Below are 27,905 nucleotides of genomic sequence, written 5' to 3'. Positions count from 1 at the left end.
CTAGCCTTTGGGAAGATTATGGACAAGCCTACGGGCGGAACCTCTTGTAATTCAAAGATAAAATGATGAGATGTTAAAAGAACTTGCTTGATATTGTTTTTATATGTCACGTGATAAGATTACATGAAGGAACCGGTGCTTAACAAGATTAATTAAAGAAGCTGATTGTTATATGTCAAATTAATGTGTTAGATAATTACATAACTAAAAAAAACCGAGGAAAGTGTGGAGGATGGGCCATGGGTCCGTCCTACGGTTGGGTGGTCCCAGTTAGCCAAGAACTTTTCTCAAAAATCTCGAGGAACAGCGGAATGATCATCATCATCAAAAAGAATAACGAGAACGATGACCTAGAGTACGTCTTACTCGATTTACGCTGTTTTAGGGGAATGGAATGGGACTATGCCTTATTGGCAGAGAGGTTGAGCTTTGCATCCCTCTCGTTTCCCATTCTCCTTGAACCAAGTGCAGCGTGAATCCGCTTCGGACCTGGCGTTTCTGCGTAAAGTAGTTTGCTCGGGTCTGACGCTAGTTGCTGTTAGCTAATGACCCATTAGGAAAACCCTAATCCCGGTCGATCCTAAGTGGGAACGGCCAGGATACTTCCGCTACGTGGCAGACGCGGAAAGAACTAGATCGCAAAACCCGTAACATTCCATGGGAGTGCCGGGCGGAGCTTTCTAGACATCCTTTCTGATGGACTGCTAAGACGTGTCCTGGATAATATTAGGGGACACGTTACATCTACTTATGAGCTTGATGACTTGGATGTGAGCCATCTACTTGAAGACAAGGAAGATGAAGAAGACTTAGAGGATGAAGATGAAGATATGTCAGTGTGTCTTCTTAACCTGAAATTTTGTGAAATGGCACATGCTGGAGGATGTGTAGGTTAGGAGGGGGTGAATGTCAAAGAGTTTTCTGTTCATGATATAAATCATAGAGTTCTTATGTTTGCAGAAGAACTTCATTAGGATTCACATGAGAAACTTTCATACATAATTCAGTGATTGTTACCCAACATCCGACTTAGATATCACTTAATTTCATAAGTAATTTTGTAACTGTCATGCAATTTTTAGTTGTACCATGTATATTGACAAAAATTAAGTCCATGGGAACCCACAACTTGATCAACTGGAGGTAATTGACAGTCTACAGGCTAAGTCACATTGGTTCAAGAGGAATACTTGCCTGGAAATCAAGAGAAGTGCCAAAAGTCCACTAGGTTTGTATGGGACCTGGAATAATGAACTTATATGACTTATAAGTGATCTAAATGATCAAACTATAGTAGGGAGCTAAAGGGAGTGCATCTCGCATTTTTTGGTGCAAATTTTGGGCTTGCATACTTGTGGCAAATGGAGGGTGAGCTGAAGGCTATGGTGCATGCTCCAAAGCATGCAAACTCAGGGCAAACTGAAGCTAAAGAAGGAGATACAAACAAAGAAGGTAAGAGCTCTTCTTTCCCGTCCATTTGGTATGACAAAAATGAGTGGTATGACAATCCATAAAAGGGGGAAACCTGAAAAAAAGCATTCAGCCTGCGCTTATGTACGTCTTCTTCCATTCTCTTACCATATTCATGGTTTAATGAAGGCCGTCTTGTACCCAAGTACTTGAGTGACTTTGGGGCAAGCAAAGGGGAGGATTTTGAAGGTGCATGGGTTGTTTTGGACTGAAAAAAATAGCCATAACAAGGGCACCCCATTGTTCTTGTCCATTTTGAAGAGAAATCAAGTGTTCTATGTGGTTGTAAGAGAAGGAATTGACCTTTTAACATTAGGGCTTCATTTAAGAATGATTAGAAAGGCTTATTCTTGGGATTATGTGCACTTTTGGAGCTTTTTTATGGGCTGGAAATTACTGTTTTAAAATAGGGCTAAAGTAAATTTTATGCTTTAAACAATTCATTTCATGAGATTTTGATCTATGTCTTGGATGTAGTAGAGTCTACCATCAAAATACTTGTATCTTGGAGTTGTTGTCCATTAATATTCATGAAATAGAATCCGTTTGAGCTTGCATTTGAAGTATGCATTTAGATTAAATCTGAGATAATCCTTAAATGTATTGGCTTATTATCCGCATATGTATTTGATGTAATCAAGACAAAGTCTTTCATTCCATTCATGCATACTAAGTAAAAGAAAAAGTTTGAGGTCTTCTTCTTCAACTGAGTCATCTCAAACACCCAAGTCTTATCAAACCCCAATCTTTTCTCCCTCTTCTAACCTTGAATCCCACACTCCTCTTCTGCTCTAAACCCCGGTGGAAGACCTCCAATCCCCAACACGACGACAAGGTCACCTATGAAAACCTTCATATTTGGAGAGGCTATATACAAGTCTCCTACATAGTTATTGGTTGCATGCATTCTCCAACTATGGCTAACATCCACTAGCTACTTCTTATTTTCATACAAACTCCAAGCACATGAACATATGCAATATAGCCAAACACTTTTAAGTGTCACATCAAGCTTCTTGCCTGTAAAGCATTCTTCGAGGGTCATCCCATGAACTGTAGCTATGGGAGTTCTATTCATAATATAGACACCAATATGAATAGCTTCAAACTAAAAATATTTTGGCATATTCTTTTTAGCCATCAATGCCCATGCAACTTCTACAATATGCCTATTTAAGCCACTAAACTCATTAGAGAGATACTCTCCCCCTCCATCATTAGATCTCAAGCACTTAACTTTCAAGCATGTTTCTGTTTCAATAGCTGCCTTGAAATATTTGAAGTACTTTGATACATCACTCTTTTCCTTCACGAAATATATCCATAGCTTCCTTGAACAATCATCAATAAATGTGACAAAGCATTTGCGAATACCAAGAGATACATTCTATGTAGGCCCCCAAACATCTGTATGCACAACATCAAGTATGTTTCTCCTCACATCTTTTTCGTGTGAAAAGTGTTGTCCTGCCTGCTTACCAAAATTACATACTTCACATACTTTATGAAATTCTGCAACTCTAAAAGAAGGAAACCATGTAATCAATCCTTTGGACTGCATAATTTCAATATTTGCACATCTGCATGTCTAACACATTTATGCCATATTTTAATGTTTGCAACCACTCCTTTTCCTTTAGCATACATAACACCATTCATTGGGCATTCATTGTAGAAATTCCAGCATCTAAAGTGAACATGCGACCAACTCTACTTCCTTTTGTGACTAACCTGTACTTATCATTAAAGTCTTCTACAAAACAACATTTTGCATTAAATTGAACTTGCAACCCTTGCTCTACCATTTGGCCAATACACAGTAAATTCTTTGTGATTGATGGCACTTGTAATACATCTGTCAGACTCTTTGGTCATCATGCAAGGACAAGGGAACCTTTCCAATGTGTGAAATTGGATGGCATGAATCATCATCTCTCTACACATAACCTAGATTCTGTAAGTCTTGCATCTCTCCAAACCATTCCATAGAGATCCTGTAGGGTCTCAACCTAAAGACATGGTGTATCATGATAACAAACTTTTGTCTAGTTATCAAGCCACCTTCAACCTGCTCAAGAGTTAACACTAATCAAAATATGCATGTTAATAGGATAATCACACACCTTATTTACATAAAATTTTGAATGATTCCATAAACATTCAAACCCTGCCACTACAAGGATATAGAGGTATAGCAATGGTGATTTGTGATGTAAAATAGCGGCGTCGCTATTAGTGTCGCAAATGCCACGCAGTGACGCAAATGCGACACTAATAGTGACGCAAATAGTGATGATACTCAAACAAAAAAAATGCAGGTCGAAGCCTGAGCACGTTATTTTGCGCGCATATATGAAAGTGAAAGCGAAAGGGAGAGCAAACATCTTGCATTTGAGAGGGAGAGGGAGAGAAAGAGAGAAAGAAGGCTTCTCACCGCCGCCGCTGTCGTTTCGTGAAGAAGAGGAGGAGGTGTACAGAGGGCGAAGAGGAGCCACTGTCGCGAGGAAGAGCCACCAAACCCTTCTTTGATCCTTTACGGTGAGTGCATTGTCCATTCTTGCTTTGCTTTTGTGTTCTCTCTCTCTCTTTTACTTGTTTTTGGTATAATTTGTGTGTATTGAGAGAGGGAGAGGAAATGAGAGAGAAAGAGAGGGAGAGGGAGAGGGAGGGAGAGGAAATGAGAGAGGGAGAGGGAGAGGAGAGGGAGAGGAAATGAGAGAGGGAGAGAGAGAGAGAAAAGGAAATGAGAGAGGCAGAGGAAGAGAGCAAAAACATTAAACATAATAGGGAAAGGGAGAGGGAGAGAGAGAGGGAGAGGGAGGGAGAGGAAAGAGAGGGAAACATTCAACATAATAGGAAAAGAGAGAGGGAGAGGAAGGAAAAAACATTAAATATAATAGGGAAAGAGAGAAATAGAGGGAGAGGGAGAGGAAGGGAGAGGAAATGAGAGAGGGAGAGGAGAGAGAAAAACATTGAACATAATAGAGAAAGAGAGAAAGAGAGGGAGAGGATGAGGATGAGGGAGGGAGAAGAAATGAGGGAGGAAGAGGAGAGAGAAAAAGAAATGAGAGGGGGAGATGAGAGAGAAAAAGAGAGAAAAAACTTTAAACATAATAGGGAAAGAGAGAAAGAGAGGGAGAGGGTGAGGAAGGGAGAAGAAATGAGAGAGGGAGAGGAAGAGACCAAAACAAAATGAGAGAGGGAGAGGAGAGAGAAAAAAATGAGAGAATGAGAGGAGAGAGAAAAAGAGAGAAAAAATATTAAACATAATAGGGAAAGAGAGAAAGAGAGGGTGAGGGTGAGGGTGAGGGAGGGAGAGGAAATGAGAGAGGGAGAGGAAGAGAGAAGGAAATGAGACAGCAGATAGGTTTTCTACAGGCTGGATGATGGAGTGTATGCATGCATATATGTCACACAAACGATCAGACGCATACAAGGCACTCAAGAGTGGGGCTGCAAAGCCCGAGTGGCTAGAGATGGATGATTGGCGTCGGCTGAGGGAGAAGACTACAAATTCTCCAAGACGTTGGAGTCAGCAGCATGAGGCAACGAGGGCACGACTAGAGGCTGGAGTGCTCCATAATCTTGGGAGTGGCAGCCACAAGACATATCTGGAGAACTTTGTAAGTTTTTCTTTTGTTTTGCTTGCTTATTTTTTTGCAATATCCTTTGTACTGAAAATCATGTTTCTAACAATTAGTATTTTGTTTTCTCTTTATAGCACTCCATTACAAATCGTGATCCAACCGGCCTTGAGACTCGATATGCAGAGAGGCACGGTCTCACTGCATTGATCGACCGATTGTATAGACACGGCGGCCCTGTAAGTCACTCATCTTTCTTGTCCATAGTTACCATGTTTAATTAGAATGCATTATTGTATGGTGGACTGATGTGTAGTTGTTTCTTTTTTTGCAGAGTCCGTTCGATGCTTCTTTGTGGCGGGACGAGCTTTCGGATGGCGAGGATATATAGCTTGTCTGTGGATCCCTGGAGCTCACACACCCTTCTTTTTTTATCACCTGATCTGTGTAGACATTTTCTATGTAGTAGTGATATCTTGTCATGATTGTACCAGTCGCTTTCATTATGCGATCATGTATTCATTTCATGTATCATTGTTATGATTTAAGTATACTTTGTCTTTATTTACACGAGCATTGTATATAGTGCAGAAAGTATTTTGTATGGCCCAAATAAAGCACATAGTTCTATATGTGGCAGGACAACTTGCTACCTTGCCACAAAAAAAAAATCCCTGTTACCGTCGCTATTAGCATCGCAAATTTACATGCACCCGTCATTATTGGCGTCGCTATTAGCGTCGCTGATAACGACGATGATATCGACTGTTCTATGGCGTCGCCAATAACGATGCTTTTTGCGACGATGGGAACAAATTTCTTTATTTACATTTTCATCGCTTTTAATGTCGGTATAAGGCCTATATCTTGTAGTGTGCATACAGTTGTTTTCAAGACTATTTGGAAAAGATTATCTTTAATTATTTTTGTGTATGTACATAAACGACATTCAATACATCATGCGTAAAGGGTTAATTAAGGATGTTATTATTTAATATCTCATGGCAAGGTATAATTTCTAATTAGATATATAAAGATGATGCCTACATTGGGTTAAAAGCGGTCCTAGCAAGATTGTCCTACTATAGGTAGGTGGATACAAAAAGTCAACCAGATGTGTATGCATTTAGTTAAGACTAGAGTTGACTTCTTGTGATTGTCTAAATATTAGTGACCATTGAAATATAGAGTCCCTAATGTCCATTTCGGTAGATCAAGGCCTTGATATTTTGCTATGAGGTAGACTTAGAAACTACATAACTAGTTGAGTTCTCGATCCTAAGGGATCTAGAAAGTGCTACTTGGGAAAGGTATTTGAGTGACTACTAAACATTACCTCCCTAGTCTAGCTAGGTGTGGATATGCTAAAATTTGACGTGAAAGAAGTAGGTGAATTGAGGGACTTCTTAGTTATTGAAGTCATAAGAATACTACATGGTATATAGTTGCTACTATAAAGACAATATTTGCCAAAGTTATTGGGAAGTATAGTATGATAGGATGTAAACAATAATTATTGGATATAGTATAGTATTGGGAAGTATAGTATGATATGGGAGATTTTCTAGAGGACTCAACAATGTAAACAATAATTATTGGATATTTGATTTATGCATAATGCTACTTTGGGGATGTCAGGAGTCAATAGAGACAAGAAACTTGTATCCCTATAGCCACACATATGTACAAAGAGAAGTATAGGCAGAAAAACCTCAAGCCCGAACTACTCTATAAACTTTGCTTTCTTCACAAAGGATAGAAGTCCTACATTAGAAGGCTTATTTTCCATCATGGTTTTTTACAAGGGAGAGGAGAAGGGTAACCCATTTACAACATAGCAACACAACATTAAAACCATTTAGAGGGCAAAATCCTCTTTTTCTACAATCTTAACAATAAATACAACATCACGTAGTTTGTCTAGAATATAAGTGAGGGAGAGTGAAAGAAAGGGAGCTTCTTGCGTAAGTGTATATAGTGAGAGAGAAAGCCACATCATGAAGGAGCATGTATTCCCTATCTCTTCACTAGTCATATCTAAGGAGTCCTTATTATATCTTTTAATATATAGTTGCAAAAACTTTCATGGCACCCTTTTCATGTGTGCAAAAGTTCTTACATGTTGCTTGAATTTGATCACATTAAAGCACCACTTCTTTAGGTGCTTTAAGTTGCGCTATTTTAGAAGAGTATGTAGCGTACTAAAAGCTACTCCTGGTTATTAGGAGGTTATCTCATTTATATGTGCTTATCTTCACAATAATGATCACCAATTGGTATATGTTGTGTGACGTTGGCCGAGCGAACCCTATATAATATATATCGCTCAACGAGTTGCTTGGAAGTTGCAAGAGGCTCGGACAAGGTTTGTTTCTTGAGGACTCATTGCTCTCAACGTCCACAAGGCATGGGGACGAAAAAGACTGATTCATGCAAGTAGCAAATCGCGTGGGCAAAGAATCCAGCCTCGAATCTATGTGGGAGTCAGCATGATCCCCTTTCGAAGTTGCTTCTTTACTGAAGAATAGTCTGAGAACGTCCAAGCAAGCCGTGGATCTACAACCTTAATCGATGGTTTGTTGATTCGACCTACAATAATGGGCTGCTGCGTGAGTGAGAAGTCAAGGCCCTCCTTTGCGTTCCCATTTCCTCTCGGCCTTTCCATGTTGTTTCGTGGGTTCCCCAAGGTAATAAACACCCGCACATATACTCTCTCCCTCTCCCTCTCCCTCTCTCTCAATCCTGATTCCTCCTGCTACAGCTCCTTCCAGTCCTTCCCAACTCCCGGCGCTATCGACGTTATTAATGGCCGATCAATCCAAAGCAGGCGCACCCCGCTCTGGCTTCATCTCTCGAGTATCTTCCACTGACTCCATTACGAGCATCGGCTCCTTCATGAACTCTTCCTTATCTGGCTCCACGCAAGACACTCTGCCTGAAGTGTATAATGATGCTTGTTCATCTGAGGCCTCCATGGCTTCAAGCTCCTTGAGCTGGCTTTCGTACAGAGATGAGGATAATATCGGCGACAGTGACGGCAGTACGGATCCCGTGGATCGTCTGATGGACGAGCTGTGGTTCTATGAGGCAATCATGGTGGATGCGTGCAAGGTGTGGAGGCGCGTGGTGTCGTCGATATTATCATGTGTCAGGCTGGGGGAATCATCGGGGCCCGACAGCAGCACATTGATAGCGGAGGTCATGCTGTGGAGGCCGTATGCCGATGTGGCGATCATTCCCATGGGCATGGTGAGGCGATGGTTATCAATGGGAGGGGACAATACTGATTATCAACAGCAGCACCAGCACCAGCAGGAGGAGGAGAGGGGCTTGGGGGTGTACGTGAAAAAATGTAAGTGTATCACTGTGATCGATAGAAATGTTATTTTATTCGACAAAATTAAGATAGATTTACTAGATTACATTTACAAATGCGATAATTTAATTCCAATTTGAAAATGAACTTTTAGTTTTTCAAGAAAATGTAAAAGTTGATTGCTTTGTAAAAGGGTTCTCTAATACCTTTAGAATGCATTCGATTTTTTCTTATAGATGCACCCCTTAAGGAGAAGGAAAACAAAGACCATGAAGAAGCACTCTGGTTCTCCAGAATTTGCCATGATGAAGGAGGAGGTGCGCATATTCATGTGGCTTATCGACAAAGGCCACTAGCATCACCAGGAAAAGGAAAAGAACAAGAACAACGAACAAAGAGCAACTCAATTGTCTCTCATAAGAAGAGGAAAGGACGACAAGCACCATGGCAAAAGTGCAAAGAACATAATGGATCACAAACCCACTACCCCATTGATTCTCAAGTTTCTTTTGCAGGTGAAATTCAAGTACTAACCTAACCTCCACTTAGGACCATACCATAAGCTCCTAGACGTTTTAGAAGTCAAAGAATCTCGACTTGAGGTGTGTCGTATGGCATGGTGATTTGCCTCCTCCTTACCAAGAATATGATAACATTAAGTTTGAAAGTCCAACTAACTAGCTAGGTCTAATAGTACTCTTATTTCAACGCCATACGTCTAGCTTGAACCAACATATTATTCCTCAAATTTGCAAGCACCAAATGAAATTGGTACTGTACCCTTCTTTCAATGCCATACATACTAACTTAGTACTCTTCAATGCCATACATCTACTAACTTGGCATTTTGCAAGTACTACCATAACATTCATTCATATCTTGCTTGGGCTTTTATAAACTTGGCCTTCAAGTCAAGCAGAAAATGATTAACGTACAATCCAAACTATATCTAAATGTTTGTGTAAATATATTGTAAATATATTAAGGCCATTAGAACTTTGCATTGGCCTTCTCTTTAAATCACATTACCTACTTATTTACCCTTTAAAACAAGTCACCTTTTCATGTCTCAAGAAGTATGAAATTTTTGTTAGCATTCTTTTGGATATTCAACTTTCATAGCGGCCATACTGTTTCAAAGGATCTAGCTTTTCATCAACTCAGAAATAGATTATCTCCTTTCTTAAGAAAAATGTTCCTCCACCATCAATAATATGACATGAGCTAAGTACTCTTTAGGTAGCTTAAAGCCTCCACTTTCTTATAGTTCATAGAAAAAATTAAGAGAGTACTCTTTCAGAGTTTGTGGTACACATTTCCTTGATGTATCACTACAAGGGCACAAAGACATGTCGATTGTCATTTCCAAAGAAAATTGGCTGCTTCACTTACAATGTCGCTATCAGCGTCACTTTTAACATCATTGTTTGTGATGGTGATAGCAATGCTATTAGTGATTGTTGAGATGGCAAGCTCAACACGTGTGGACATTGATAATGGACCGCTTGGCTAGATGGGTCCGCACGTCTACACTTAGCACGTTGGTGGTCATTACGATACTCACATGGCCACTGACTTATCACTTGTTATATTTAGTTTGTTACCCCTACCTATAGCTGGCAAAGACATAGAAAGAGAAAACTATGAAGACAATGAAGATGAATACTATGTGATTATTTCCATTCAAAAATGGTGTATTCTTTTTTGTTTCTTGTTCTATTGATGGATTTTATGAAGATGTTGAAGATTATGGTTGATTCTATCAAATCCATGGGAGATATCTACTATGATGCTACGTGAAGATTTGTTATTTTCCTTGTTGTGGTTCTCAAAAGAATGAAACAAAAGCTTGTTGATGTTACAAGATAGATTTTCTTGCAGTAGAAATCCCTTTTCCTTGGTATCTTTCTTGGGGCTCCAACTACATGGTTGACCATATATCTCGCATCCCCACAAGAGAAGCTACTGGACAGGGCATTGTAGATGAATTGTCAATGTGTATCTATTCAGCTTATCTAGTGAAAGAGTTTTTTTAGAGTCGACATGACGCCATATTGGGTAGATGACATAGTCCAAGTGCTTGAGCATGAACTACCTAAACGGCCAATAGAAAAGGCCCAACTTAGGTGACTCATCCTGAAGATCCAACCCTATCAGTTGATATCAGGCCAACTCTATAGGTTGGGGCAAGATGGGTTGTTGCGTAGATGTGTGTGTGAGCAAGAAACATGACATATGCATAGAGACACACGGCAAAATCACAGGAGGATACTTCAGTGGAGACATGATAGCCCGCAAGGTAATGCAGTCCCAGCTGTGGTGGCCCACTCTTTTCCAAGATGCAACACAATTTGTAAAGCACTGTGATGAGTGCCAATAGACTAAGGCCCCTATTCGTAAGGATCACATGAAGCTAGCACCAATCATTGCACAACAACCCTTCGAGAAATGGGGGATTGACTTCATTGGACCCATTAGTCTCATGGCACAGTATTCACAAGCTAAGTACATCATTGTCCCCACCGATTATCTAACGAAATGGGTAGGAGCACGAGCTATGAGAAAAAATGACGCTAGGACAAGTTCTTGTGGGAGCAAGTGATCTCACAATTCAGCTGCCCCATCGAACTTGTTAGTGACCAAGGCACACACTTCATCAAAACGAAGTCATAGATCATCTCCTATCCACCTTCCTAATCATCCATCAGAAGTCTTCACCTTATTACTCTCAAGCAAATGGCCAAGCTAAATCCACAAATAAAATATTGATGAACATCCTGACCAAGGTAGTCTCTACTTCGTGCACAATGAGACTGGGATAACAAGTTGATATTGGCCTTCTAGGCCTAGCCTACCACACGGCTTATAAAACGGTTATGGGTCAAACTCCCTTTAGGTTGACCTACGGAACTGAGGCAATTCTACCCTTAGAGTTCTTCGTTCCTAGTCTAAGGATAGCCCTTCAAGAGAGATGGGATGGGAAGGAGGCATGGATGAAACTCCTGGTTGGGCTCGAATGCTTATCGGAGACCCAGTTTCTAGCCACCCATGCACTAATATGCAAAAAGGCAAGATGCAAAAACTAGTTTGACAATCATTTCAAGTAGCAATAATTTGAACAGGGTGACTTAGTACTACTATACGAGTATTGTACTCAATCAAGGGACATAAATATAAAATGAAGTTTAGGGGGTTAGGTCCTTTCAGAATTCGGGCCATCAGTCGAACTAGCAACATAGAACTCGAGACCCTAAACTGTGAGGTCATAGGTTTCTTCAATGGTAGCTACATAAAGAAGTATTATCCTCCCACACACCCACTACATGAGCCTCCAATGCTAGCATCCCCTATCAATGTGCAAGTATCCACTATCAATTAGATGGACGATGAGGATGAGGAAGCTATAGAACTAGCTTACCTAAGCATAATGGTCACTCCCAAGTACACATGCACCTTCAATCCATTGATTGATGAGGGAGCTAACTTTAATGTCTTAACTCATATTCATTGGACCCAAATTAGCAATCCATTGATTGATGAGGGAGCTACCTTTAAGGTCTAGTCACACACTACATAATAGTCTAGGTCACTAGTTGACTATGTCACTAACTATGGTTGAGTCTTCAACTCATTTATTACAACACACATGGCAAATGATGACAGCTAAGACTATAGATGTCAAGATAGAGTCCATGACTGTGATCATGAGCTTGAATCTCAACACTCTCCCTCAAGCTCAAACTAATTGTTGTACTCCAAGTAGCTCCCTAAAATGCACAAACTTCTCTTTACGAAGGGATTTGGAAAAGATATCTACTACCTGGTCTTCTATCTTCACATGGAGTAGATCAAACTATCCAACAAGTACCATCTCCCTGATGAAGTTGTAATGAACCTCTATGTGTTTGGATCTAGCATGATAGACAAGGTTGCTAGCAACATCACACTACTCAAATTGTCACAATGCAATGTGATCTTTCTGCCTACCTCTTTACCCAATTCATGTATCAGCTTCACAAGCCAACATGTTTCGCATGCTGCTAAGGTTGCACCCCTATATTCTACCTTTGTACTAGATAAAGCAACGGTCGAGTGCTTTTTACTACTCCAGCTAATCATTTTGCTATCTAGGCCACAAGTATAACCACTGGTTGACCTTCTATCATAGGCACAACTAGCCCAATCTGCATTTGTATAACTTGTTAAGTCAAGTTACTTTCCATGCTCATGAAACAGCCCATAATCAACAAGTACCCTTCATGTACCGCATAATCCTCCTGACTGCATCTAGATATGGCTTACAAGGCTTCTGCATAAACTGGCTAATCAATCCCACTATATAACTAAGGATGAATGATAATGAGATAAATTAGGCTGCCCACCATTTGTCTATACATAGTAGCATTCTCTATTTCATTCCCAATATTAATGCAAGTTTGACATTCTAATCCAATGGTGTGTCCATGGCTTTACACTCCATCATGCAAGATTTTAGCAACATATCATGAGCATACTATTTTTGCAATAGCCATATACCTTGAGGTGTTGACACAACCTCAATCCCAAGGAAGTATTTCAGGTATCTAAGATCCTTCACCTTGAATTCAGCCTATAAAACAATGACTTAATTTTAGCAATGCCATGATCATCATCTCCAGTGATGATCAAATCATCCACATAAATCACCAATAAAACATAATCATTCTCTATCTTCTTTGTAAAAAAGCCATGATTTGCATGCATGACCCATCTGGAAACCAAGTTGCTATATATAAGCAGTGATACAAGCATTCCATGCTCTCAGTGCTTGTTTTAGCCCATACAATATCTTTTTTAGCCTCCTGCAGTCAGGGGGTGTATGTAGCCCTCAAGTTGTTCCATATACACCTCCTCGAGCAAGTCACCATTCAAGAATGCATTTTGCACATCCATCTGCCATAACTTTGACTGGCCAAAGATCCGAGCCACCTTTGACCAAGTTGCCAAGCCAACTCTTGCGAGTTGTTGCCTTGAATAGGTGATATTTGTAACTAATTCCTATGATCTATTCTAGCCTTCCTTGATACATACCACACTTATTAGTAGTAGTCCAACTAATCTAATGTCTAGAACTCAATAAGCTTGCTTAATCTTGTACTTTGTCTCTTAAATCCTTATGGCTAGATCTCTACACCGGGTATTAGGATACTAAGCCTAGGATTTTTATCTCTAAGGGAAATGATTTCAGGGCATAGACCCAATGGATCTATTTGCACATCTCCATTTAAATTCCTTTTAAATTATCTCTTCTCTACCTTTATATAATAGATTCCTTTTATTATTTATAAATCAGTGAACATTCTTCTTTTCTCTCCATTACTAAACCTCGAACAAGATAAAAACAAGTTCTTCCTGCACTCTTATGTGTACACATATATTGTTTATTTTAAACCTCCATATCTCCCCTTAATTATCAATTATCCTAGTGGCCCTCCACTCTTTATCTTAACATCATCTAAGTATTTTTTTTAATGAATAACTTTTATTCATCCCCCTCATCCATATTGCAACCGTTTTTTTTAACTAACTCTAAAACTTTTCAATTGTATTCTATGACTATGCAAATGAAACTCTGCAGTCTCCAATAGTTTTAATTTTGACCATTTAACTATTTCATTGAGAGATCCTATTTTGATTGCGATCTCGTGGATGTAAGTTTAAGATACCTAACAAATAGAGTAGGAGGTCAGTCCAAATGGTGGATATTCCAAATTTGAAGCTTAAGCACTATGTAGTGAGCCATAGGAAAAGTAACATGTAAAGCCACACTTGGAGGATTGGGGAAAAACCTAAGGAAAGGATTGAGGATTTCTTGAATGTTTTGTAAATCTATGCTCCCTGTCGAGAAAATGTTAGAGATTGAATCAATTAAATGGTTTTGGAATATTATTTTTTTCTTCCTCCTATTCTTTTTGGGATGTTACCTCAATGAGTTTTAGATACTCTTTTTGGAGTTGCTTGGTTGGCTAAAGCCTTTTTTCCATCAAAGCCTCTCCATTTCCTGCTAGATCTCGTTGGACTTTACTACTGCTTTTCTCCCACCTTCTTATCTCTTTCAAATTTAACTCTCTCACTCTCTCCTTTAATATCATTGAAATAAAACCTTTTCTTTCAAGGTGTTGATGAATAATCTTTAAAATATGATCCACCAATCAAAGAGCAAGGGGTATGTATTGCTTTGAAAGGTTAATGATAATGTGAAATGCTATAAATGTAATGAGCTTGATATATTGTGTCAAATCGCACACACTCATCGCAAGAATGAGAAGGCCATGCATCCTGTCATTGATCCTTTATATCATCCTAACCCTTGGCTTCCTAGTTTTGGTTACTATGAGGGTGGAGTGATAAACAATTTGGCCATAATTGAGTTTCAATTGGTGCACCAACATCTCCTTGCCAGACTGCAAAGACACATCCTTCAAAAATAGCAACAACAAACACTGCATTTGCATTAAATTAATGTAAAGAATTGGTAACAACGTGCCAATTGTGTACAATTTCGCAAAAAAGTTTTGCAATATTAGGCATTATTTCTAGGTGTTGTCATTCTCCCCCATTGAATTGCGAAGTGTCCTCACGAGCACTACTACATCACGAACATCCAACATCGCGAACACAACTACCACGAGTCCTGTTACATCAGCTCAAAAGAAAAAATATACTCTCCCTCACTTAATTGTGAAGCATCCTCGCAAGCACAAGTACAAGAGCTGCAAAACCACACATAAAAAACTAGTAGACACTGAAAAGATAGGAAAATATTTCCTTGTGTCATATTATTAAGAAATCAAGACAAATATTTAAGTTAAGTTATATAAAAACTTGTGCATACTAACATTCCCCTAACTTACTCTCCCTAATACAGTACATAACATAGCTTTATCTAGTACATAGAATATACTAACTAGGAAGGTTTTTAGAGCCGCTAAACAAAAATAATCCCTCTAGGCAAGAAAATGCCACACTACTATCCCATTTAAAGGAATATTTCTTTTGAAATAGCCTCACTAATAAGGTTCATGACTAACAAAGAACTCGAACAAAACAAGCTAATATGAAGACACCAAATAGGACTCCTATGGTTTAGCTACTAACCCTCCATGTTCTACTAGAGCAACCAGTTAATGGTCCTTAACTTCCAACTGTCCTGAGTATTTGTTTGTTTGGTTATTATTATTTAAATAGTAGTGTCTTTCTTTCAATGCCAAAAGAGTATTTACATTTATTCTCCTTCCCAAAAGTTCCCACCCCAAAGAGATACAAGCCATCGACACAGGGCACCCGTCAAGGAAATCCCTACAGCCTACCACGACCTCAGAGGCGATGGTTATCTTCTTTTGGTATTTTGTTTGTTTTTTTCTCTCTCTTTCTTTCTTTTACCATGTAGTCTTAGGGCATTGTTTTTCCTTTCTTTGTCTTTTCTTGCCTTCCAAAGAATAAATATATAGACTCTTCTCCGAACTTTTATTATTTAGATTAGATTTTTTTAAAAAAATTAAAGGATCAACTAGAAAGCTAAGAATGCATCACTTAATTGAACGGTTAAACATTTCACCTCAACAACTTCACTCGAGGAATCTAATCTAGCACATAATACTAGTCACTCTAGCTAGCCAAATGAAAGGACAAAGATACTCATAAGCTCAGCATCTGTCATCCACACTATTTCTATTCAAAATTTCGTGGAGAGAACCTTATTATTCAACTACCCCCACATCGTTTTAAAAAAATGACAAAAAGATAGGGAAAACTCTATCGAAGTCCTAATCAAACTTCCATACAATGAAATTCACTATGTCATGCACACACATCACCCCCTTTCAATCACTCCATGGTGCTAAGTCCCATCCCATGTGGGTGGACTCTCGTATAGACTAAATTGGTTATAAATCTTTCGGTGTATTTCTGTTTGAAATGTTTTGTGCTCTATTTTTTTAAAAAATTACTTGGCCTTTGAAATCTCTAAATTATTTCAATCAAGTTATATATATATATATATATATATATATATATACATATATATACACAATTTCCTTCTTTGCAAATGAATATAAAAATAAATTAGGTATGAAACCACATGTTATGTACGTGGATATCGTAACTCCAAGATAATGTGAAGATAATCACATAGTGGTTTCCAAATTGCAATAATCATCAAACCTATACAAAACTCAACTACTAACTACTAAACCATTAATATGTTAGATCAATAAAGAGTGAAATTCCTTTAAAAACTGACCATCTAGTCAAACTTCCTTGTAATAAGCTCCCAACACTAAAGGAGTATCCCAACCGTGTGTGCAACTAACTACCTAACCATGTGAAGACTAGCCAAACTAAAGTGCGCTAGAACATAAAATGTAAAGGTATCAACAAAATAAAAGTTATTTTTAAATGATTATTTGTTTTGTAAGTTTCTTTAATATATAGAATAAAGTAGAAACCCCAAGAGGCTCTAAGAAAACAAAATAGCTATACTAAAATCTTCAAACTCCCTAAGATATTCTACTGCAAAAAATAACCCTAATCCAAAATTATCCACATTATCTAAGTCAAGCCTATCAACTAAACCATCAAATATAGGATGCTCATGAATAGCCTCCAGCGTAGACACATCAGTTGTCATAGACCAACTATCTGGTGCATCACTAAAAACCTCCATCACATCATGGAGTGAAGCAATAGTTGCATCATCATAATAGGGCATAGGTGCCACTGGTAAACATTCTAAAGAGTAGCCCTGGGTCGTATCCATATACTAACATATATAATCCCAAAAGGGACAACTAATATTTACTTAATCATCAAGATATGATGGAGTAAAACAATAAACAATAGCTTGATATCGAAAAAATTCATGCTGCTCTCTACCCACCCTAGACTGAACAACACTATGCTCAAGTGAGAATAGACTATCATAATTGTGGCACTGACAAGTGTAACCTATAGCATCCTCTATTACAGTGGTTCCATAGCGTCAAAAGTAAGTATGACACTGCCAACACAGAAGTTGCACATGCACATAAAGATACCATTGACAGTGCCTACAACAAAAGGGTGGATGGTATTGCAAACAAAAAATGATCACAAAAGAAGAACCGCAACATGTCTCTCCCCCCGGTGCATATAACAACATGTCATGCATCTGAAAATGTGGAATACTATAAGGCCCGACATGCATAGGATCAGAACTATCAGCATCAAGATGAGGGTAAAGTGCATCCATCCACAACAAAAAAAACCTGCATCCCATTAAAAACCCCGATAAGAAAAGAACCCAAATGTAGATTAGTTAAGGGTCATTCTAACCACTTATCTAACTATACGTAATTAAACTAAATCACAAAATGTTTAAGGTAGAGACTATAAACTCTAAATATCTCATTTTCAGCATTAATATCTTGTACATCAAGAGAACCATTATCATAAACTTTAACAACCTTAAAGGGTCCTAATCAACAAATTTTGAGCTTCCTAGGAAATTAGTAATAGCGACTATCATATAATAAAACTAAATCATCTTCTTTAAACTCTCGTATTTTAATGTTTTGATCATGCCATGCCTTACGCCGTTTCTGCATTGCTTCTAAGCTCTATAAAGATAACAATCTTTCCTCATCTAACCTCACAATCCTTTGCTTCAAAGATTCAACCTCACCCAATCATAACGAGAGGGCAATTCATAGTGTAGGCAACTCTTGCTCAATTGGAAAAATAGCATTAGTTCCACAAACTAAATTGAAGGGTGTATTTTGCACTGTCACTTTATAAGTGGCTCTATAAGTCCATAATGCCTCATATAGACGTTCATCCCAATCTCGTCAGTGAGAAGCAACAGTTTTAGTTAAAATCTTGCAAATAATACGATTAGTTCTTCAACCTCACTACAACAGAAACGAGGCATAGACGCGCATGTTAGACGCGCAAAGTCAGGCGCGTTTATCATAGCATCTATAAGTGCGTGTAAACGTGTGTGTAAATAGATGCGAATTTTGCGTCTATATATCCGTGCAAATAGACGCTAATATAGACGCGCCAGTAGACGCACAATTCTTTAACCACCTAAAATTACAATTCACATAATTAAAAAACCAAAGTTAATAATTATTTAACCACCTGAAATTGATTCTTGAGCATGCACATGTGTGCATGATCAAAACCATAGAACTAAGAATACACGTTGAATCATTGAATTAAAACAGTTGACAAGCCTGATATAAGTAACTAGCGGCAAGCGACAAAAACCTTACAATTAGTAGCAAGCATTGCAATATGTATCTCGTAATTTCTCTACGTACTTGAAGATGATTAAAAATACTTCCTTTTTATTATGGAAAATTCAATTTAGCTTTAAACTTAACTATTGATTCTTGAGTATGTACGTGTGCGCATGATAAAAACCATAGAATTAGGAATACACATTGAATCAATAAGCAAATTAAGTATGTTACAGTGAATGATCCATCTCATCTTCAATGAGATCAGCCCTTGCTAAACTATCTACTTCTAGGTCTATGTTACCAAGAGGCAATGAAGCAAATAAGTCTATCCCACTATCAGATGTATTGCTATATTGCTCAATAACTTCATCAATATCATCGACAATCACATTATTGTCTTCTTCTGTGTTTCCTTGAACATCCTCGCGAGGTTCATCTTATACTATATCACGCATATCATCCATTATGGTGTCATCATGCACATCATCATTAATTGTTGGATTTTCATCTGCTATCTCCATGTCAGTAATATTACCATATATTGGTTTTGAATTATTAGATATAGGGATGACATACCACCATCGGTTACTGTTTAGCATTGGATGATCACTACAACAGAAATGAGGCATAGACATGCATGTTAGACGTGCAAAGTCGGGCACGTCTATCACATCGTCTATAAGTGCGTGTAAATAGACGCGAATTTTGCGTCTATATATCCGCACAAATAGACGCTAATATAGACGCGCCAGCAGACGCACAATTATTTAACCACCTAAAATTAGCAATTCACATCATTAAAAAACCAAAGATAATAATTATTTAACCACAATGACCCGGATGTGGATCGCATGAATGATACGTTGACCTCCTTTGGTAGGGGGGTCAATGCATTTTTTGGAGGTTTTCCTAGTAGGGAAGACTTCATGGGAGAGATGACCAGACACCTTGGCCGCTCTCCCACAGTGGACGAGGTGTTCAGTGTCATGTCTGGGACGCCTCTGGTGTCTTTACCTGGCACTACTTCCCAGACTCCACATGCAAGTACTCCACATGCAGGTACTCCATATGTAGGTACTCCATATGCAGGTACTCCACGTGCTCCACGTGCATCGGCTGAAGCACAAGCATCTGCAGAAGCTCGTGCATCCAGCAAGGCAGAGGATAGTCGACAGAGAGGGAGGAGGGAGAGTCGAGGGGGAGGACGAGGCTTGTGTGGGGGTTGCCTAGGAGGTGGCAAGTGATCACCCCCACCAGTAGATCACGTAGAGGAGGTTGTATGCTAGTACTATAGAGTTACAAATACTGGTGGCATCTTTCATGATGATGAGGGAAGGGATGTAATGGCGTACATGAGGAGCATCGTGCATGTGACGTATAAATATTGTTTCATTACCTTCAAAAATGAGAAAAGCGGCTTGTGGCAGGAGGTGTTGAGGGCAGTCCATAGGAGGTACCCAAATCCTAAGGGTCAGCGATTCTCGGATGATTGGGGACGTACAAAAGTGAGGGATATGCTTCACAACAAAAGATCCCACCTCATGACACGGGCCAGGGACTCACTGCGGAGGCTGGAGGAGGGGTGTGGAGCCTATAGCCAACCACCTATGTGCCACCGCATAGAGTGGAAGAAAGGCAAGAAGAAAGCAGCTAAGAAAGTGAAGAGTCGCCAGCATGGAGAGGCGCGACGGATCCAAATGGAAACCATGGGATCGTCGCATTACGGATCAGGCGGAAGAGAGTCGTGGGAGATAGAGTTTGTAAGCATATTTTGATTTCTAGTTTTTTTTAATTTATATTTCTTTCAATTCTTTATATATTTTAGTCTAATATATTATGACTCATAATTTTTTGTATATCTCTAAATGTTTTGCAGACTACCAATGTTGGTAGGACACCTACTCCTAGAGAGGTAGGTTACCATTGAGGCCATTACCGCGCGCAACATGGCTTCACTTTTATGAGGAGGGTCTCATCACTGAGGATCAATACAACCGAGCCATGAGGATTCGACAACCAGAGGAGATATGTTTTTCTTACTTTCCTATTAAAAGTATAGCTAATTAACACTTTTTCTCCACCTTGTCTATGTAAGCAACCCTGATCTTTTGTGTGTGTAGGCGAACCCGGATGTGGAGCATAGCGAGGAGAGGGATAGTGACGCCACTAGCCATGGTGGTACTAGGAAAGATGTTTCCTCTTTAGATTCATAGAGGAGCACCATACATCATCATGAGGCCTTCTTTTCTTGTATATGTATGATATCTCTTTGAGCCTACTACTTGCGGCCACGCTTTAGGTCGCAAGCACTTAAACTTCCCTTGTAAATGCTTTTGATATATAATGAACACATGGACTTTTATTTTCAATTCTCGTGCACGTAAGATACATTGTTTTTTTTCCAAATACACAATCTGATGTATGGGAGGGGGAAAAAAAAAACCAGAGAGCATGTGGTTGCTTTGCAACCGTGTAGTCTGCATTATAGACGCATATATAAATGCGAATTATCTGCAATTTAGACGCGCTGATAGACGCGCAAAACAGAACTGGAAAAAAAAAACCAGAGAGCATGTTTGAACGCGAATTATCTGCAATTTAGACGCGCTGATAGACGCGCAAAACAGAACTTGGAAAAAAAAACCAGAGAGCATGTTTGAACGCGAATTATCTGCAATTTAGATGCGCTAATAGACGCACAAAACAGAACTGGCAAAAAAAAACCAGAGAGCATTCAGACGCGCTGATAGACACGCAAAACAGAACTGGAAAAAAAAAACCAGAGAGCATTGAACAGAACTGGAAAAAAAAAACCAGCAGAACTGGAAAAAAAAAACCAGCAGAACTGGAAAAAAAAAACCAGAGAGCATTGAATGCTCTCTGGTTTTTTTTTTTCCAGTTCTGTTTTGCGCGTCTATCAGCGCGTCTGAATGCTCTCTGGTTTTTTTTTTCCAGTTCTGTTTTGCGCGTCTGGTTTTTTTTTTCCAGTTTTGTTATGCTCTCTGGTTTTTTTTTTCCAGTTCTGTTATGCTCTCTGGTTTTTTTTTCCAGTTCTGTTTTGCGCGTCTTCAATGCTCTCTGGTTTTTTTTTTCCAGTTCTGTTTTGCGCGTCTATCAGCGCGTCTGAATTGCAGATAATTCACATTTATACGTGCGTCTATAATGCAGACTACACACGCTTATACACGTGCTTCATAATTCAAATTTAAAAAAGAAATTAAATATCTTTTTTTAATGACATTTTTTGTTTTCCATTCGCGTCTATCAGTGCTTGTAAAAGCGCATCTATCAGTGTGTCTATATGTGCATGTATATATGCATCTATTGCACGCCTATTTGTGCGTGTAAATTTGTTGATACATGCGATTATAGACGCGAAATGGTAGACGCGCAAATAGATGGGTGGATAGACGCGCCTCTAAGAATTTCTCTATATTCAAAAATCGCGTCTAAATGTGCATCTATGAGGCCTTTTTGTTGTAGTGGATACACAACCTGTATTTGAAAAACAAAAGCAAAAAACTTAAGTACTTATTATATTGTGTATATGTATCACATGTATACATATTAAAAAATTAGCCTTTGCATATATACCTGCTCGCATTTTTGAGGTAGTACTAATATGTCATTCTTGTTTTGGTAAAATTTTGTAGAGTCAATGATTACAAAACCACTTGGATGACGTCTGATTGTACAATGCTCACCATTTGTTACCACTTCTTTAAACCACTTCACATCCAGTACATATATAAAGAATCGTCTGAAGTCAAGCTTCACAATATCTTGGATCAAGCCACAATAACCTTCCATGATACCATTGGCATCCTCGAAGTGAGCAAGGACACCACAATCTTGGGTATTTCTCTTTTCATCTATACGTTGAGTTCGAAGATGTTTACCCTCACACCAAAGTGCATTGAATAATGTGCACTAGTAGTAAAAGATAAAATATCAAACATGTCAATTATTTATATAAAATAAAACTTATAGAAACAAATTAATTGATAGTATGTCTCACCTTTGATAAGCAACCTCATGCGTATTCCCACTCTTCTTGAGATATATTAATTTCCTCCTCTTTTTCCATTCTCTCCATTTCCTCATGTAACCAATCTATATCAATATGACATTGGAGCACATTTAGATGATCTGGAAATGAGACATTACATCCATATCTAGTGCGAAATTCTTGTCTTTTGCTTTTTCTTCTTGCCCTTGCTTCATTATATAGTGTCACCCATTTGCTCATTACATCACTATTGAGCACACAAAAACTATTTAACTTATGAATTTCTTCTTTTGTTAGCACTTTACTCATTCCTTTTCCTTGAGGTACTATAGAGGTCATCCTCAAGTCTTCATCATCTTTCCATAGTCGTAGTTGAGAGGGATCCACTTCAGCAAGATATTCAATGATATAAACAAGGGATGATTGCACTAACAAACCCTCATCCATGCTTCCTCAGGCCATGCTTTTTGCCTCACAAAATCTTTCAAGGTTTTCATGAAGCGCTCAAGAGAAAACATCCACCTTACATGAACTGCCCCACAAAGTGCGATCTCATCAATCAAATGTACGAGTAAATGTAATTGAGTAGTTAAAATGGATCGAAGAAAAATTTCCTCCACCAAACAAACCACCTCAACAGATAATACTCGAGCATCTTGCAATGTGTTTGGATCAATTTCCAAACACATGTTTACATAAAAACTTAAAGCTAGCGTATTAATTATTCTAATATCTCAATTTTAAATACACAAAAATCATTATAAATACATTAAAACTTATGATAAGAATTCACTATCAAAACTTATCTTAAAAACAAAAAATCATGATAAAGCCTAAATACGCGTCTATATCCGTGTTTATGTACGCATCTATATTGGCATCTATTTTCGTGTCTATGTTTGCGTCTATACTCGCGTCTACCTGAACAATAGACGCGCATATACATGCAAAAATAGATGCACACGTCAAAATTCAAACCATACTTAAATTATTTCTTTTCAAATTGCACCTTTCCTTTCTTGAACACAATATTAGTTAGTTTGGGAATCTCCCAATTCCCATTTTTTGAATACTAAAAAGATGGCACCCGGATAACATACCCATAAGTTTCTCAAAATTATATGATGTGACCTATCATTGGAAAGCACTTGAAAAATGGAATCTATTGAGCTATAGAGCGCTCAATTTGGAATTATAGTGTTCAAGTTATGACAAATCCAAAGATTTGACCACATGTCCCAAACTTATGGAAAACTGCCATATTCCCCAATATGGTGTTCTTGCGTTTTTTGCAATTCTGAAGCTTGAGTTTAGCCGACATGCAGTATCTTCATGCCTCACCTAGTCTCTTCATGCCTCACCTCCTCATGACTCACCTCTTCTTTCATTTCAAACACACAAGAAGGGAAAAAGGAAAGCCAAGGAGAGGAAGAAAGAGAGAACAAGAGAGAGGAGAACAAGAAGAAGTAGCAAGAAAGCAAGCAAGCATCAAGGGAGGGTAACTTACCAAGGAGAGGAAGAAGGAGAAGGAAGAAGCGCCACCACTCGCCACACCAAACACCCAAGGTGAGTCTCTCTCTCTTTCTCTCTCTCTCTCTCTCCCTCTCTCTCTCTCTCTCTCTCTCTCTCTCTCTCTTTGTTTCTCTCTTCCTCTCTCTGCTTTGTCTGTGTATTTAAGATTTTTTATTCCGTTATATATTGCATTTTGTAAATCATCAATGGCGGTTGTCGGGCTAAAATCAGCTGACCGAGCACGTCTGATAACGCGTCTATATTTCAGTGTAGACGCATATATAGACGCAAAAAATGTTTCCTCTCATAGCATCTGAGGGTGCGTCTTAGAGCGCGTGTGCTCTGCAGTGTACACGCGATGATACACGCGCTGCACAGAAGGTTGACCTGTAGTCTACACATGATTATACATGCGCATTTTCTTGGAATGTGCGTCTGACAGTGCGTCTAAGGGTGTGTCTAACCTGCAATTTAGACGCGGGGATGCACGCGCCAAGTCTCCCAATTCTGATAGTAGACAATATATTTTTGCAATGATGAATGTGAACAATCCCATGTTTGTGTTTATCAGTTTTCTTGTTTATGAGAAGCATTAGCACTTAAATTTTATGCTCAATGTCTAAAGAAAGCTCTTTGAAAATGTAGGTAATATCTGATTTTTTGTATGCAAATAAATTTTTCTTTTTCATGTGTTTTTTTTGCAGATGTCATATCCTGGTTCATCTAGCAATGACCCATATTTGGATCGCATGAATGATACATTGGTCTCCTTTGGCAGAGGATTCAATGCATTTTTTGGAGGTTTTCCTAGTAGGGAAGACTTCATGGGAGAGATGACCAGATACCTTGGCCGCTCTCCCACAGCAGACGAGGTGTTCAATGTCATGTCTAGGATGCCTCTGACATCTTTGCCTAGCAATACTTCCCAAACTCCACATGCAGGTACTCCACGTGCTCCACGTGCATTGGCTGAAGCACAAGCATATGCAGAAGCTTGTGCGTCCAACGAGGCAGAGGGTAGTTGACAGAGAGGGAGGAGGGAGAGTCAAGGGGGAGGACGAGGCTTGTGTCCGGGTTGCCTAAGAGTGGCGAGCGATCACCCTCACCAGTAGATCACGTAGAGGAGGTTGTACGCCAGTACTATAGAGTTACAGATGCTGGTCGCATCTTTCATGATGATGAAGGAAGGGATGTAATGGTGTACATGAGGAGCGTCGTGCATGCGACGTATAAATATTGTTTCATTGCCTTCAAAAATCAGAAAGGGGCTTGTGGCAGGAGGTGTTGAGGGCAGTCCATAGGAGGTACCCAAATCCTGAGGGTCAGCGATTCTCGGATGATTGGGGACGCACAAAAGTGAGGGATATGCTTCACAACAAAAAATCCCACCTCATGACATGGGCCAGGGACTCACTCCGGAGGCTGGAGGAGGGGCGTGGAGCCTATAACCAACCAGCTATGTGCCACCGCATAGAGTGGAAGAAATCCAAGAAGAAAGCAGCAGAGAAAGTGAAGAGTCGCCAGCACGCAGAGGTGCGACGGATCCAAATGGAAACCATGGGATCGTCGCATTACAGATCGAGCGGCAGAGTGCCGTGGGAGGTAGAGTTTGTAAGTATATTTTGATTTCTAGTTTTTTAAAATTTATATTTCTTTCAATTCTTTATATATTTTAGTCTAATATATTGTGACTCATAATTGTTTGTATATCTCTAAATGTTTTGCAGACTACCATCGTCGGTAGGATACCTACTCCTAAAGAGGTAGGTTACCATCGAGGCCATAACTGCGCAGCCATATGGCTTCACTTCTATGAGGAGGGTCTCATCACTAAGGACCAATATAACTGGGCCATGAGGATTCGATAGCTAGAGGAGGTATGTTTTTCTTACTTTCCTATTAAAAGTATAGCTAATTATAACTTTTTCTCCACCTTGTCTATGTAAGCAACCCTGATCTTTTGTGTGTATAGGCAAACCCGGATGTGGAGCATAGTGAGGAGGGGATAGCGACGCTAGTAGCCATGGTGGTACTAGCGAAGATGTTTCCTCTTCAGATTCGTAGAGGAGCACCATACCTCCTCATGAGGCCTTCTTTTCTTGTATATGTATGATCCATCTTTGAGCCTACTGCTTGCGGCCACACTTTAGGTCGCAAGCACTTAAACTCCCCTTGTAAATGTTTTTTATATATAATGAATACATGGACTTTTATTTTCAATTTTCGTGCCCGTAAGATACATTGTCTTTTTCCAAAATACACAATCTGATGTATGGGAGGGGAAAAAAAAAAAACAAAGAGCTTGCAACCACATGCTCTCTGGTTTTTTTTTTCCAGTTCTGTTTTGTGCGTCTAACTGCGCGTCTAAATTGCAGATAATTCATGTTTATATGCGCGTCTATAGTGCAGACTACATGTGCTTATACACGCGCTGCATAATTCAAATTTAAAAAAGAAATTAAATATCTTTTTTTAAATGAAATTTTTTATTTTCCGTTTGCGTCTACCAGTGCTTGTAAAAATGCGTCTATCAGCGTGTCTATATGCGCGTGTATATGTGCGTCTATTTTTGCGTGTAAATTCGTTGATACATGCGATTATAGACGCGAAATGGTAGACGCGCAAATAGATGGGTAGATAGACGCACCTGTAAGATTTTCTCTGTATTCAAATATCGCGTCTAAATGTTCGTCTATGAGGCCTTTTTGTTGTAGTGTCTGATCGTTAGCTCTAAGATAATAAGGTGTTGATTTGTGAAGCATAATTTTATATATTTCCATTAGTTCACTAATAATACCATTCAAGAAATGGGAACCTCAATCATATTCTCATACATAAACTTAGTTACATCAACAGCTTTATCTGTCTTAAGTGCTTTTGCTTCTATCCACTTGGTAATATAGTCAGTACATACCAGAATATAACGATTAGATAGATAACTAGTAGGTGGATCAATTGGACTCACAAAGTCAATTCCCTACTTCTCAAAAGGCGCTAATTCCAATATAGGTGTCAAAGGTGTAGCAAAACTCTTGGAAGGACGGCCATCACATTTTTTGCAATAATAATAAGCATCTTTAAATAGAGTAGGCTACCAATAACCAGCTAATAGAACTTTCCTTACAATTAATTCATCGGCAAAATGGCCATCACATGGCTCATCATGCAATGCCTTAAGAACCACAGGGACTTCATCTTCCCTTACACATCGTCAATAGATACCCTCGAGTGGAAAGAATTTATAAAGGTAGCCCCCTAATAATCTGTAGGAGTATGCTTGCATTAAAATTTTTTGCTTTCATCATTTATCAGCACTAGGTGGATAATGAGCCATGCTAAGAAAATTTGCAATATTAGCATACCATGGAACTTGTATCTCCACAGCAAAAAGTGATGCATCTGGTAAATCATCCTCCACACCTTCTTCCTTATCAGATGTTAATAATCGTGAAAGATGATCTGCTAGAACATGAGCTCTAACAGGATGAGTAACTATTTGAAAATCAAACTCTTGAAATAACAAGATCCAACAAATCACACGTCTCGAAAGTTCTGCTTTATTAAGAAAATACTTTAGCGCTTCATGATCCATATAAATGGTAAATTTATTCCCTAATAAATAATGACTAAATTTTCAATCGCAAATACCATTGATAAGCATTCTTTCTCAGTGGTGGTATAGTTCCTTTCTCCATCACTTAAATTACGGCTTGCAGAATGAATTGGAGGATCCACCTTATTGTCATCCACTT

Source organism: Lygodium microphyllum, chromosome 17 (assembly GCF_053477565.2).
Source record: "Lygodium microphyllum isolate KBCC chromosome 17, Lygodium_microphyllum_v1.1.10, whole genome shotgun sequence".
Classification (NCBI taxonomy): Eukaryota; Viridiplantae; Streptophyta; class Polypodiopsida; order Schizaeales; family Lygodiaceae; genus Lygodium; species Lygodium microphyllum.
This window is presented reverse-complemented; position numbering follows the sequence as displayed.